Source organism: Myotis brandtii, unplaced genomic scaffold (genome assembly GCF_000412655.1).
Source record: "Myotis brandtii unplaced genomic scaffold, ASM41265v1 scaffold38, whole genome shotgun sequence".
Taxonomy (NCBI): Eukaryota; Metazoa; Chordata; class Mammalia; order Chiroptera; family Vespertilionidae; genus Myotis; species Myotis brandtii.
In genome coordinates, this window is record NW_005364596.1 from 1,232,614 (window position 1) to 1,244,525 (window position 11,912).

General features: G+C 40.2%; 1 protein-coding gene and 1 pseudogene across 6 annotated transcripts in view; one reads left to right on the plus strand and one right to left on the minus strand.

Moving 5' to 3' along the window:
- The window catches only part of ELOVL6 (ELOVL fatty acid elongase 6), a 147,621-nt gene that overhangs the window by 116,988 nt on the left and 18,721 nt on the right, over window positions 1-11,912 (plus strand). The gene's annotated exons all lie outside the window — the stretch shown is intronic.
- On the minus strand, window positions 2,782-10,122 carry LOC102262096 (annotated as a pseudogene).

The following is an 11,912-nucleotide window of genomic DNA, read 5'->3' on the forward strand; positions in this document are numbered from 1 at the left end:
CGGGGGCCCCCCCCCCAGTGCACAAATTTTTGTGCACCGGGCCTCTAGTCTATATGTATAAAAGCCTAAGCAACAGTCTGACCATTTGACCGGTAGCTATGATGCACAATGACCATCAGGGGGCAGACACTCAACACACAGACATGGAAACATGGAACAGACTGATGAATCTCAGAGGGAAGGGGGAGAGGGAAGGGCAGGAACAGATTAACCAAAGACCTTATATGCATACTAGAGACTTGTTGCATGGATCCATGCATCGGTGGGGTCCCTCCGCCTGGCCTGCCGGGTTTGGGCTGAAACTGGCAGGCCGAAAAATGCCACCAGTGCATGAATCAATGCACTGGGCCACTAGTTAACTAGGAAATCCACCTTTTTGATGTTAGCATAAGTGATTGCCCAAGGTAATAAGAGTTTGGACTGGTAGATACCTAAGACCCTTCTAGTACTCTTGATTTAAGTAAAATTGCTCCCTGAGCAATAAAGATGGAACAATGTGAGATTTGGCCTTGGACCTATTTCTCTGGTTTTACTCCAGCCCACTGGAGGCAGAACCCATAACCATAATCTTCTTGATGACATACGGGACTTAGTGGCTCATGGAATTCCAGTTCCAGAAGACAAAGGAATGGGGTACAACTTGACCTAGGGATCCAGTGAAGTCCAGGGTCAAGGGATGTAAGACAACCTCTCACTCCATCACTTTCTTCAGGTCTTTGCTTAGATGTTACCATATTATTGATATGCTGTATCTAAAATAACAACCTCCATTCCCACTCCCTATCATCTGGTATAGTACACATTTCCTAACATACTACCTCTTCTCCTGCTTTAAAACGTAAGCTGCAAGAAATGTGAGACCTATCTGTTGAGTTTATTTTTCCTGGTGCAGACCCAGTACCTAATGCTGCATCCACATTCTCTCTAAACTTCTCCAGGTCCTAAAGTTTTAGGCCTCTCCTTCAGCCAAAATAACGCCTGGCACATATATAATGCTCAGGAAATAATTGATTGAATGAATGAGTGATTAAAAACTCCTGGTCCTCTCCTGTCCAGAACTCTTTAAAGACCTGGATTATCTACAATTCTATCCATTGAAAATTTACCTAACACTCTAGGAAGAGTAAGGGAGTTTCAGTCATTCCCTCCTCCAATCACATTTGTCCTCTAACATCTAATTATGAAATATGGGCTTTTTTTTTTTTTAAGAGATGGAGAAGCAGAAGAATTGTATTTAGAAACCCAGAGTTTTGAAGGGATGTGAGTCTCTAACATCTAATTATGAAATATGGGCTTTTTTTTTTTTTAAGAGATGGAGAAGCAGAAGAATTGTATTTAGAAACCCAGAGTTTTGAAGGGATGTGAGTAAAGGGAAAGGAACAAGATCAAGGGAGAAGGCCAAAAAGTGAGCTCAGAAAGGCCAAACACAAACCAACTAACCTCCACTTGTGTTCTAGGCTGTATCTTTTCATTTCTCCTCTCAATCATTAGATGGAAATTGGATTTTCCTCCAGAAGGGAGAAAAGCCTTAAAACTCAAAGGCCTCATCCTCATTGTTGGGCTTTTTTTTTTTTGAAGAGATGGAGAAGCAGAAGAATCTGTATTTAGAAACCCAGAGTTTTGAAGGGATGTGAGTAAGGGAAGGGAAAGGAACAAGATCAAGGGAGAAGGCCAAAAAGTGAGCTCAGAAAGGCCAAACACAAACCAACTAACCTCCACTTGTGTTCTAGGCTGTATCTTTTCATTTCTCCTCTCAATCATTAGATGGAAATTGGATTTTCCTCCAGAAGGGAGAAAAGCCTTAAAACTCAAAGGCCTCATCCTCATTGTTGGGATGGCTCGGAAGTGAGGGGCAGTGGTGGAGGGAATACTCAACATACGCTCATATTTGATGATGAAGTAAGAAGACCTTCTGCCCTGAGGAAATGTAGAAGTCTGGAGGGTTTGGCTTTGCATTTGGAAAGTTCAATAGCTCGGTCTTCAGACTGTTTTAACATTTTGTTTTTATTGCCCAATCCTAGTCATAATCATAACTATCATAGTACACAAATACCCACTGAGTTCCTATTATTCATAAAGTGCTCAAGGGCCCAAGGTCATTCACAGGTTTAGCCCACTTCCAGCCTTATGTCCCAAAGAAAATTTGATACAGCTATCATATATATAAACTTTAATTAATACACACACACACACACACACACACACACACACACACACACACACTAAGCTTTTTCTACTTTAAGGGTTAGAAATACATATATTCCTCTGTGGAAAAAATAATACTATGCTCCTAGGATAGGACTGATAGAATACTAGGCCAGTGCAAGTGCAAAGTATACCAACTCTCAGCTTCCATGAGCTTGGTAGCATATGTGTTGTGGTCACATTAGAGATGGAGATATTTCTGTGAACTTGAAGAGATGGAGAAGCAGTGACTAAATGGGCTTTAATGCTTTCTGCATGTTTGTGGTTGATGTTGTTGGTTTCTTTTTTTGGAAGTTGAATTTTTTATTGACATAATTAATCAAACATTCATGGCAGAGTTGGCCACAATACACTGTGACATTCAAATTAGACCTATTTAAATGTGCCTTCTTTTGATTCCTTCAATTTTGTACAATGATTACAGAGTGGTTCTAAATGAAAATCACTTCACCCACATCACCCCTATCCATTCAGTTATTAGAGACAAGAGCTTGCTCCAAATTTTTTAAAAGATAGGCTAAAATACAATCAACTGAAATAAGCTATCAGGCAGGCCTAATCAAGAAGGGCTTAATATTACTCATTCTCATCTTTGAACATTTTACTTGTCTTTTATTAGAGCTACTAGCTAAGGGTTCCCACCAAATACATCAATTTATTTATAGGCTTTGGATTCAAGCTCTTTAAGAGTTAAAGTTATTTATTGTTTGAAGTATTACATATAGTATTACATATGTTTCCTTTTTCCCCCATTGACCTCTCCCTGGCCACCCCCACCCCCCAGCACATGCCCTCACTCCCTTAATGTCTATGTCCATCAGTTATGCTTATATGCATGCATATAAGTCCTTTAGTTGATCTCTTCCCCCCATTCCATCCCCACCCTCCCCCTGCCTTCCCTCTGAAGTGTGATGGTCCTGTTCTATGCTTCTCTGTCTTTGGATCTGTTTTTGTTCATCAGTTTCTGTTGTTCATTATATTGCACAAATGAATGAGATCATGTGATATTTATCTTTCTCCAACTGGCTTATTTCACTTAGCATAATGCTATCCATGTCCATCTATGTTGTTGCAAATGGTAAGAGTTCTTTCTTTTTTACAGCAGCATAGTATTCCATTGTGTAGATGTACCACAGTTTTTTTAATCCATTCATCTGCTGATGGGCACTTAGGCTGTTTCCAAATCTTAGCTATGGTAAATTGTGCTGCTATGAACATAGGTGTGCATATGTCCTTTCTGACTGAAGTTTCTGATTTCTTGGGATATATTCCTAGAAGTGGGATTACTGAGTCAAATGGGAGTTCTATTTTTAATTTTTTGAGGAAACTCCATACGGTTTTCCACAGCGGCTGAACCAGTCTGCATTCCCACCAGCAGTGCACGAGGGTTCCTTTTTCTCCACATCCTCTCCAGCACTTGTCGTTTGTGGATTTGTTGAGGATAGCCCTCCTGACAAGTGTGAGATGGTACCTCGTTGTCATTTTGACTTGCATCTCACGGTGACTGAGCATCTTTTCATAGGTCTCTTGGCCTTCTGTATGTTCACTTTCAAAAAATGACTATTTAGGTCCTTTTTCCACTTTTTAATCAGATTGCTTATCTTCCTTTTGTTAAGTTGTATGAGTTCCCTATAAATTTTGGAGATTAAACCCTTATGGGATATAACATTGGCAAATATGGGCTTTCTTGCAGTTTTGTTGTGGGCTTTTTTGTTTTGTTGATGGTTTCTTTTGCTGTGCAGAAGCTTTTTATTTGCTGTAGTCCCATTTGTTTATTTTCTCCTTAGTTTCCATTGCCCTAGGAGCTGTGTCAGTAAAGATATTGCCACGACATATGCTGTCCTGCCATCTGCCATCTTCTTTTTTTTCACATAGTATTTTTTTATATCTATGTTTTCAATTCTAGCACAAGATATTCTGCACCTGGGTGTTACAGGCTACAACCAAATAGCATGAATAGCAGGGAATGAGAACTTTCCCTCTGTTATATTTTCACAAAAGCTTTTGTCGTCTCTATATTCTTTTGAGTGTAGATTAGCATAATCATCTCTAATTTGGAAAAAAAGCCCAAGTTTATCAAGTAGTGCCTTAAATCTTCTCTGTAATCAGAGAACAACTGCATGAGACCTACTGCTAATCCAAACAGTCCACCTGTATTTTGCTGCACCATAGCTTTATATTCTTCTTCAGGGGGCCAAGTGTAGCTAACCCCCCAATAAATATCTAGCCTTGTCCCTGGTGGAGTTCCAAAAGCGGGCAGGTAAAAAGCTTTACGGCATCTGGGTGATCAAGAGATAAGACTTTCTCTAGGCCAAGAAAATATACGTAAGTAGCAGAATTGATGACAGATGGAATCCCATATATGCGATGTGCCACGTGGGAGTTTTGAGTTGTCTTCAATATCATCAATGAGTAAACCAGCATCATGCTACATTTCCCTCACTTCAATGATAATCTGAAGCTTGTCTTTTGGAACTTTTAGCCAATGATGAAATGCCTCTGAAAGTTTGGTTCTCATTTGTTTACTTGGTAATTATAGCAAGTACTTGTGGGGTTCTAGCAGAATTCTTTGGACTGTTTTTGAGTCTTCTCCATTGTTGTTGAATTTCAAAGCTGATGGTTCAACAATGAGATCACAGTTCTGCACCACCGGTCCTGGACTTCCTACATTATAGCTCCTCCTGATGCCTACATGAATCCCTTCCCTTCCTGCACCCAGAACTCCCCACCCTCCTCAGCCTCAAGAAATTCGCCGTCCAGGTCACACTCAACATTGTTGTTTTCAATTGTTAATCTGTTAGTAGCTGGATACTATTTCCTACTAAGAAACAAATGTACATACAGATGTCTTCTCTTGAAAGTTACCAGAATATTGAAATCTAACAGATTAACCTTTAAAATATATTGTGAGAAAAAAAGAAAAGCACAAAAACAAGCAAAACAGCACTCTCAGCTACATCTACTGGGAGGATGAGGATCATTCTCAGCAGTCGGACTGTCCACATCACAGAAAATGTGGACATCACACTGAAGGGCTGCAGTTATTGAAAGGGCCCCAGAGGCACCCTACAGAGGGACTTCAATTACATCAATGTAGAACTCAGTCTCCTTGGAAAGAAAAAGAGGCTCCAGGCTGATAATGAATGGGAAATAGAAAGAAACTGGCTACTGTTCACACTGTCTGCAGACATGCACAGGGCAGGATCAAGGGTGTTCCACTGGACTTCTGTTGCAAGATGAGATCTGTACATGCTCACTTTCCCTCAATGTCGTTATTCAGGAGAATGGTTCTCTCGTTGAAATTAGAAATTTCTTGGGCAAAAAATAGATCCGCAGGGTTCAGATGAGGTTAGGCTTTGCTTGTTCTGTTGTTTGGTAGCATCTCAAGCCCAGAAAGATGAGTTAATTCTTAAGGGAAACTTGTATCAAATTCAGCTGCTTTGATTCAGCAAAAGCCACAACAGTGAAAAACAAGGATGTCAGAAAAATTTTGGATGTTATCTATGTTTGTGAAAAAAGGAACAGTTCAGCAGGCTGGTGAATAAGATCCAAGTTACCCAGCTATAGAAAGAGCAAGAGGCTGGATGATTCCTCAGCTCTGTTTGTGATATTTTAAAGATGCAATAAAAGCCATGTATTGACTTCGCGGGGTGGGCGGAGAGAAGAGAAAAATCAGAACAGGTAGGAGAATTTAAGCATGTTTCCAGCTCTTAAATTCACAGAACACAGTTACTATGAGTGTGTTTGCTTTGAAATATATGAGAATATATGAAATAAATGAAAGTGATGTAGTCAGGAAAAGATTTGTTGATGAAAGAGGTTGTCCTGGTATCAACAATAATGTTGTTGAGTGAATAATTTTAACATCCATCAGCTTATGTGATCCTCATGACAACGTATGATGCAGGCAGAATATCAGACAATGCCGTCTCCATTTTATAAAACAAGCGAGAAATTATGAGACATGCCCTAAAGCACTTGATAAGAGGAGACGAGATTAGGAATCTAACAGCCAGATTTCCTTTGCCTGGCACTGGGCTGCCTCTCTAATAATACGTTAAACTTAATCTAGAGGATGCCTTAGATATTAGGAATATTTCCACATATAGTATTTCAATGGGTATTATATATTTTTAAAATTATTAATGTTTTATTAAGTCTTACATGTATATTACTGAGAGATGTGCTTGTCTTGTGCTTGGGCGAAGGTGCATGAAATTTTATATATAAAACTAGAGGCCGGGTAGGGTCCCCAGGCCTGGCCGGCCATCAGGGCTGATCAGGGCCTTCTGGCTGCCCACCAGGGCTTTCCTTCTGGCTGCTGGCCAGGGCCTTCCTTTGTTCTGCGCTGCCCTCTGGTGGTCAGCACACATCATAGCAAGCTATTGAACTCCTGGTCTCCCAGTCGAACTCCCGAGGGGACAATTTGCCTATTAGGCTTATATATATATAGGTTTTTTTATAGGTATAGTAATTAAAGGCAGTCATCTCTACTCTTTGCTGCTAGTCGTTATCAAAGTTGTCCTGTTTGAATTCTCTATTCAAATATCTGGATTCATGGAAAAATTGGAACCAGACAGGAAACAAGCTAAGATCTATAGAAGAATTAAAGAAAAGAGTGAATTTTTATTTTTCAAATTAGACCTGGTATGCACAAATGTATAAAAATGTACTTATCTATGCTAATATTTTTGTGTTCAGAATCATTTTGTGATTAAATTGGGGCAAAGAGTTCCTGTTGCCTCATCGTGCAGAATTATGGGAAAATTTGATTTGGGCATCGAGGTGCCGGAGAATGAAAATTCTCAGGCTTCCTTTGAGCAAAAGGAAATTCTTGAAATGGAGGGTCCCAGAACAGCCATTTGGGTACTGACACTTGTCAGAGTGGCCAAGCCAGCATCCTGGGTGATTTTAAAATAAGAGAATTCAAATTGGCCACAAGTTCAGAGATTGCATGTGTGGATTTTTTGCTGGGGTTTCTTTTGGAGGAGCAGATGACTCTGCAGCCCAGGCACTGCCATCTGCTGCCAGCGTGACACATTTGAAGGGGGACCCATCTGGGCACCATCTATAAACACTTCACAGTAGAAGAGCTTAATATTCACCTGGAAGATAAATTTCCAATGATTTCTAGGAATAACAACACAGAGAATTTTTACACCTGCCAGTGTTTAGCCTACAGACTCAATGTTCTGAGATGATTCCTGGTCAGCTGCCAAGAGGCACTTTCTAGCAAGTCGATAGCTGTCATCGAAGGGCTTCAGTCATTATCTGTCTGTCTTTACCCATCCCACTAATTTCATGATGGTGGTGGTGAATTGATCTCGTTTGAGAACTACTGTACTTCAGATGCCAAAGGACTTGGGAGATGGGGAGGCTGACTCCCCTTACCACATCACCAAGTTCACCTGCCAAAGAGATCAGCAGATGTCTCAGGCTCTGTAATCCTTTGGAAAATCCCCCAGAAACTTTCCTGGAGGTCTGTATCTATCTATCTCTTTAAAAATATTAACAAAAGATGTAATTTAGAAAGGAATATCTTTGCTTTTTCTGTCTCTTTTGAGTGGTGATATTTGATTGGTTTCTTTAAAAAGTAAACACTTTTCTATAGGAGTGAGATATGACACCAGGCCTATCACCTAGAAGGCATATATACTTACTATTTGTGACATGAATATTGTTCAGATTTACTTTCTCTGGTATGTCTTATGATTATAATAGTTCACTTACTGTGAAAAACTATGAAATTTTCAGAAAAATAACAATGTTGTAAAAATTAATCTAATGGATTTTTAGATAAACTCAAAGGAAGGAAGTGGGCAGATAAAGACCAGCAGTTTATGGTTTAGGTTTCCTCCCTTTCTTAGAGTTATAACATGAGCTCACAGAAGTTTAGGGCTGGAATCCTAAAGGGCATTCCTAGTCCTAGGTTCTAAGGATGTGGAAAACTGACGGTCATGATGTCATTCTTCCTTTCTTTCTCTCTCCCTCCCTCTTTTATCTTTTATCTTTTTTATTTGTTTATTTGGTTGGTTGGTGGGTTGGTTGGTTGGAGTAGGGGAGAGACTATTCAGACATATAATGTTATTCATCATGTTCACATACTCTTCCAATGAAATTGTCATGAATCATTCCTTGGGGGGGAAAAAATTCCCTTATGCGACTGTGAAACCTAGTTAAGACTGTGCAGTGGAGTTAATGGGGCCATGCTCTTAGTCCTGGCACTGGGATTGTCACTGTCCTAATAATCCCGTAATATTCCAAAAGAGATTAAGAACTTTCCCAGAGGAACAACGTTTTCTTTAGAAACAAGATGACTAACACTTTGATGATCCGGTGAGTTTTGTGGCTTTCACGTTAATCTTCACTACTGCCCACATTTATTTTTAGGTTCTTTCCGGTTCCTGCAGCGTCCTATTTTGATTTTCTGCTGCACTCAGTTGGAGACACTGTGCTAGTACTTGATCTCTTTGTTCTCGTTGTAGAAGTCCAGAAACCAGCACACTGTTCTTTCCGTAGGTAGTTGAAAGCCCATTTGCCTTAGTCATGGGCAAGTCTCACTTGCCCTGCCCTGGAATGCATTAGGTAGCATCCCATCCCTGGTTGAATAAAGAAGGCACAGGAAGAAAGCACCAGAAGACATTAATTTTGTAAAATTTAGCAGAACCCTGAGGCTTAACATTCAGGGACAAGGATTCTCATCAAGGACAGCAGTGATGCATCGGTAGGCAGTGTTCTTCATCAGTTTTCTGAGCAACTTCATCTGAAGGTTTATGGAGTTGGAGGGGGGTGGGGGAATAGGGCAGCAGGAAAGCATCTTGGAGGGTGAAGTCTCCAGGGTGTTCCTAATCCATAGCTAGAACCCATAGGTTTCTTCCATGGCTGAGGTTCTGAGTTAATTGCTATGAGATGGGTCCTAGGCATATTTTAATGCTTCTTGGTGATTGTAATATCCCATCAGGTTGAGAACTACTATCCTAAATGAAAGTCTGGTGGGGAGTTCAGGATCAGCGCTGCGTGAAAGGCAAAGCACTGGAACTGGAGTCAGAAGCTTCTTAGTGACTGTGTGACCTGGAACCAGTCTCCTGCCCTTTCTCCCAGCCTATTTCTTGGTCTGCAAACCAGGATGATTATAAAACGAGAATCACATTTTATAATGTCAGAGTTCAATAACGTTCTTCCACTGGGATATCATGCCAGCATCTAGCACAATACCTGCACAGTCAAGTACTTGTCAGCCAGAATTGAAGCTGGCATTGGTGGCCTCAGAGTCAGGGTGAAGTAAGCAGTGGCTGCCCTCCACGCTTGGCCCTGCTGGGGCTGAAGCTACTCGTCGTGCCAATATATTTCAGATTAAAACATAATATAGTAGCTGAAGTAAAAGGAAATCTTGTCTGTTTTATGAAACAGCTTGCATTCTTAATCAAAATTTCAAATCAAAACTAACATGTGGTAAGTTCCGTAGCTAGGTGTCACATTTCTTTTGAGAAATTGTACCAATTGTCATTATTATTATCATTATTTCTTTTTAATCTCCCCACCCCTTCTTATTCCCTGCTCTACCAGGCTGGTTTTTATCAGGTGAGTTTGCCAAATTGGACCCAGCATTTCTTAGCCTTGTCAGATGCCTGAAACAAGTGAGTTATATCCACATTGCACACGCCAGATGCAAGGACTGCACTAGCAGTCATATGTAAGCAACATTCAGACTCTGAAGGCTATTTTTTATGCCTAGCTTTACAAGTTAAGGGAATAGACATATGCATCAGAAAGTGAATTGAAAGCAACCCAGCTTACCAAACACTCAATAAGGACATCTGTTTCAGATTGGTTTTCTGACTTACCGAGGGATTTGTGGTGAGTGGAGAGAGCAGTCACTGTGTCTCCACCTTGCGTGTGTCTGTGGCAGAACCACATTCTCTGCTACATAAGATCGCTTCTCTGCGCCGCAAGACTTTCCTCACTTACAGCTTCTTCCCCGAAGCCTGCAGCCCTGACATACTCCACACTGCAGCATGTAGCATTGATTAGAAGTTCATGAATCTCCCTACAGGCATACCTCGTTTTATTGTGGTCCGCTTTACTGAGCCTCACATATGTTGCGGTTTTTTACAAATTGAGGGCGAGACCCTCCACCAGCAAAATGATTACAACTCACTTTATTGTGAAACTCTCTTTATTGTGGTGGTTTGGAACGGAACCAGCCATGCCTCCCAGGCCTGCCCGTATATATGCTAGTATGTAACTGATTCCATCGCAAGAAATATAATGGAAGCTACTTCATACCTCGGGGCATAAGTGATATTTCTCCAAAAAGGCCTTAACTATCCTCCTTTGCGCATTCTAATTTAGGTTCAGCTTTCTTACTCAGTCCGTTGCTATCTTTCCATGTATCTCAGTTTTTATGTCTGTTCTTTTTCATGGTTGTTGTTGGCTCTCTGATACCCCTGTGGACTAAAGCTTCATTCATCTAACGTTTCTGATCTCTTAGAAGCAAAAGAGTTACTGACTATCTACATAGCATTCGGGCCTTTAATATGTCATTCTTTTATTATTAAAAAAAATCCTAAGGATTACCCGATTATAAATATTAGAAATGATCATTTAAAATTAGGTTTCCAGTGGCTTCTGAAAAAGAAAAAATACATGGGTAATGTAAAACAAAATTGTAATAGATATCATCATTAATAGTTTAAAGGGTTTTCCTCCATAGATATTTTAGTACATATATACATCACCTTTTTAAAATGTACACAAATTGGATCATACCACACAGAATGGTCCGGCGCCTTAGATTTTTCACTTCATCATCAGGTATCTCGGAGCTCTCCTATAGCAGCACCTAAAGCAGCACATTTTATACCTAACTATACTGTGTTTATTGTAATTTATATAACCATTCTCGTGTCAGTGGACTTTATATTATGTGCTAACCGTCTTTTATATATTACAAAACATACAATTTGGTATACTTTTGCAAGTATAGCCAAAGGGTATGTTATATTTCTAACAATGAAAGGTCAAAGGATCTATGTATTTTAAATTTTGATATATGTAATAAGCCATTTTAGCCTCATGTGCCTTGAACCACAAGGTGTTTGGGAGACATTTGAACTTTCAAGTGGAGATATCCACTTAAAGATTCCAGTCACAATAAGTGAACCAAACCTAGAAATGATCATTCCGTAAAGAGTGAAACTGTGCTCTCTGAATTGTTAGTGGAGGCACAGGGGGAGTAAATTATCAAGAGACTACAATGTATAGCCCCATTTAACTGCTGATATAAGGACCCAAAAAAATTCACACTATTATTTGAATATGTGTTTTTAGCAAAGGCTAAATACTAGACCAGACTAAAGCAGACATCGTCTGTTGAGGATACCTGTCGTCAGGCATGGAAAGGTTTCAGAAGGTGGGTCACACTCTGTTTACGTGATCCTGATGTGGAGATGCCATTGCTCAGTATCGCAAACACTGTAATCCTGCCTCACTGCCCGAGTCTAGAGGCGTCCCAGTGAGCTTTTTGGTTGTTGTGAATTTGTTTAACCTGTTCTGGGATCATTACTATTCTTCCTACTCTGGAAAATGTCAGTCTAAGACAAATGGCAGTGTGTTTTGCTATCAGGAAAATCAGTGACCTCTCCCTATGTTTATAAAGAGATGCTACTATTGGATCAGCTGTTGCCATGTTTTGACAACTGAAAAAA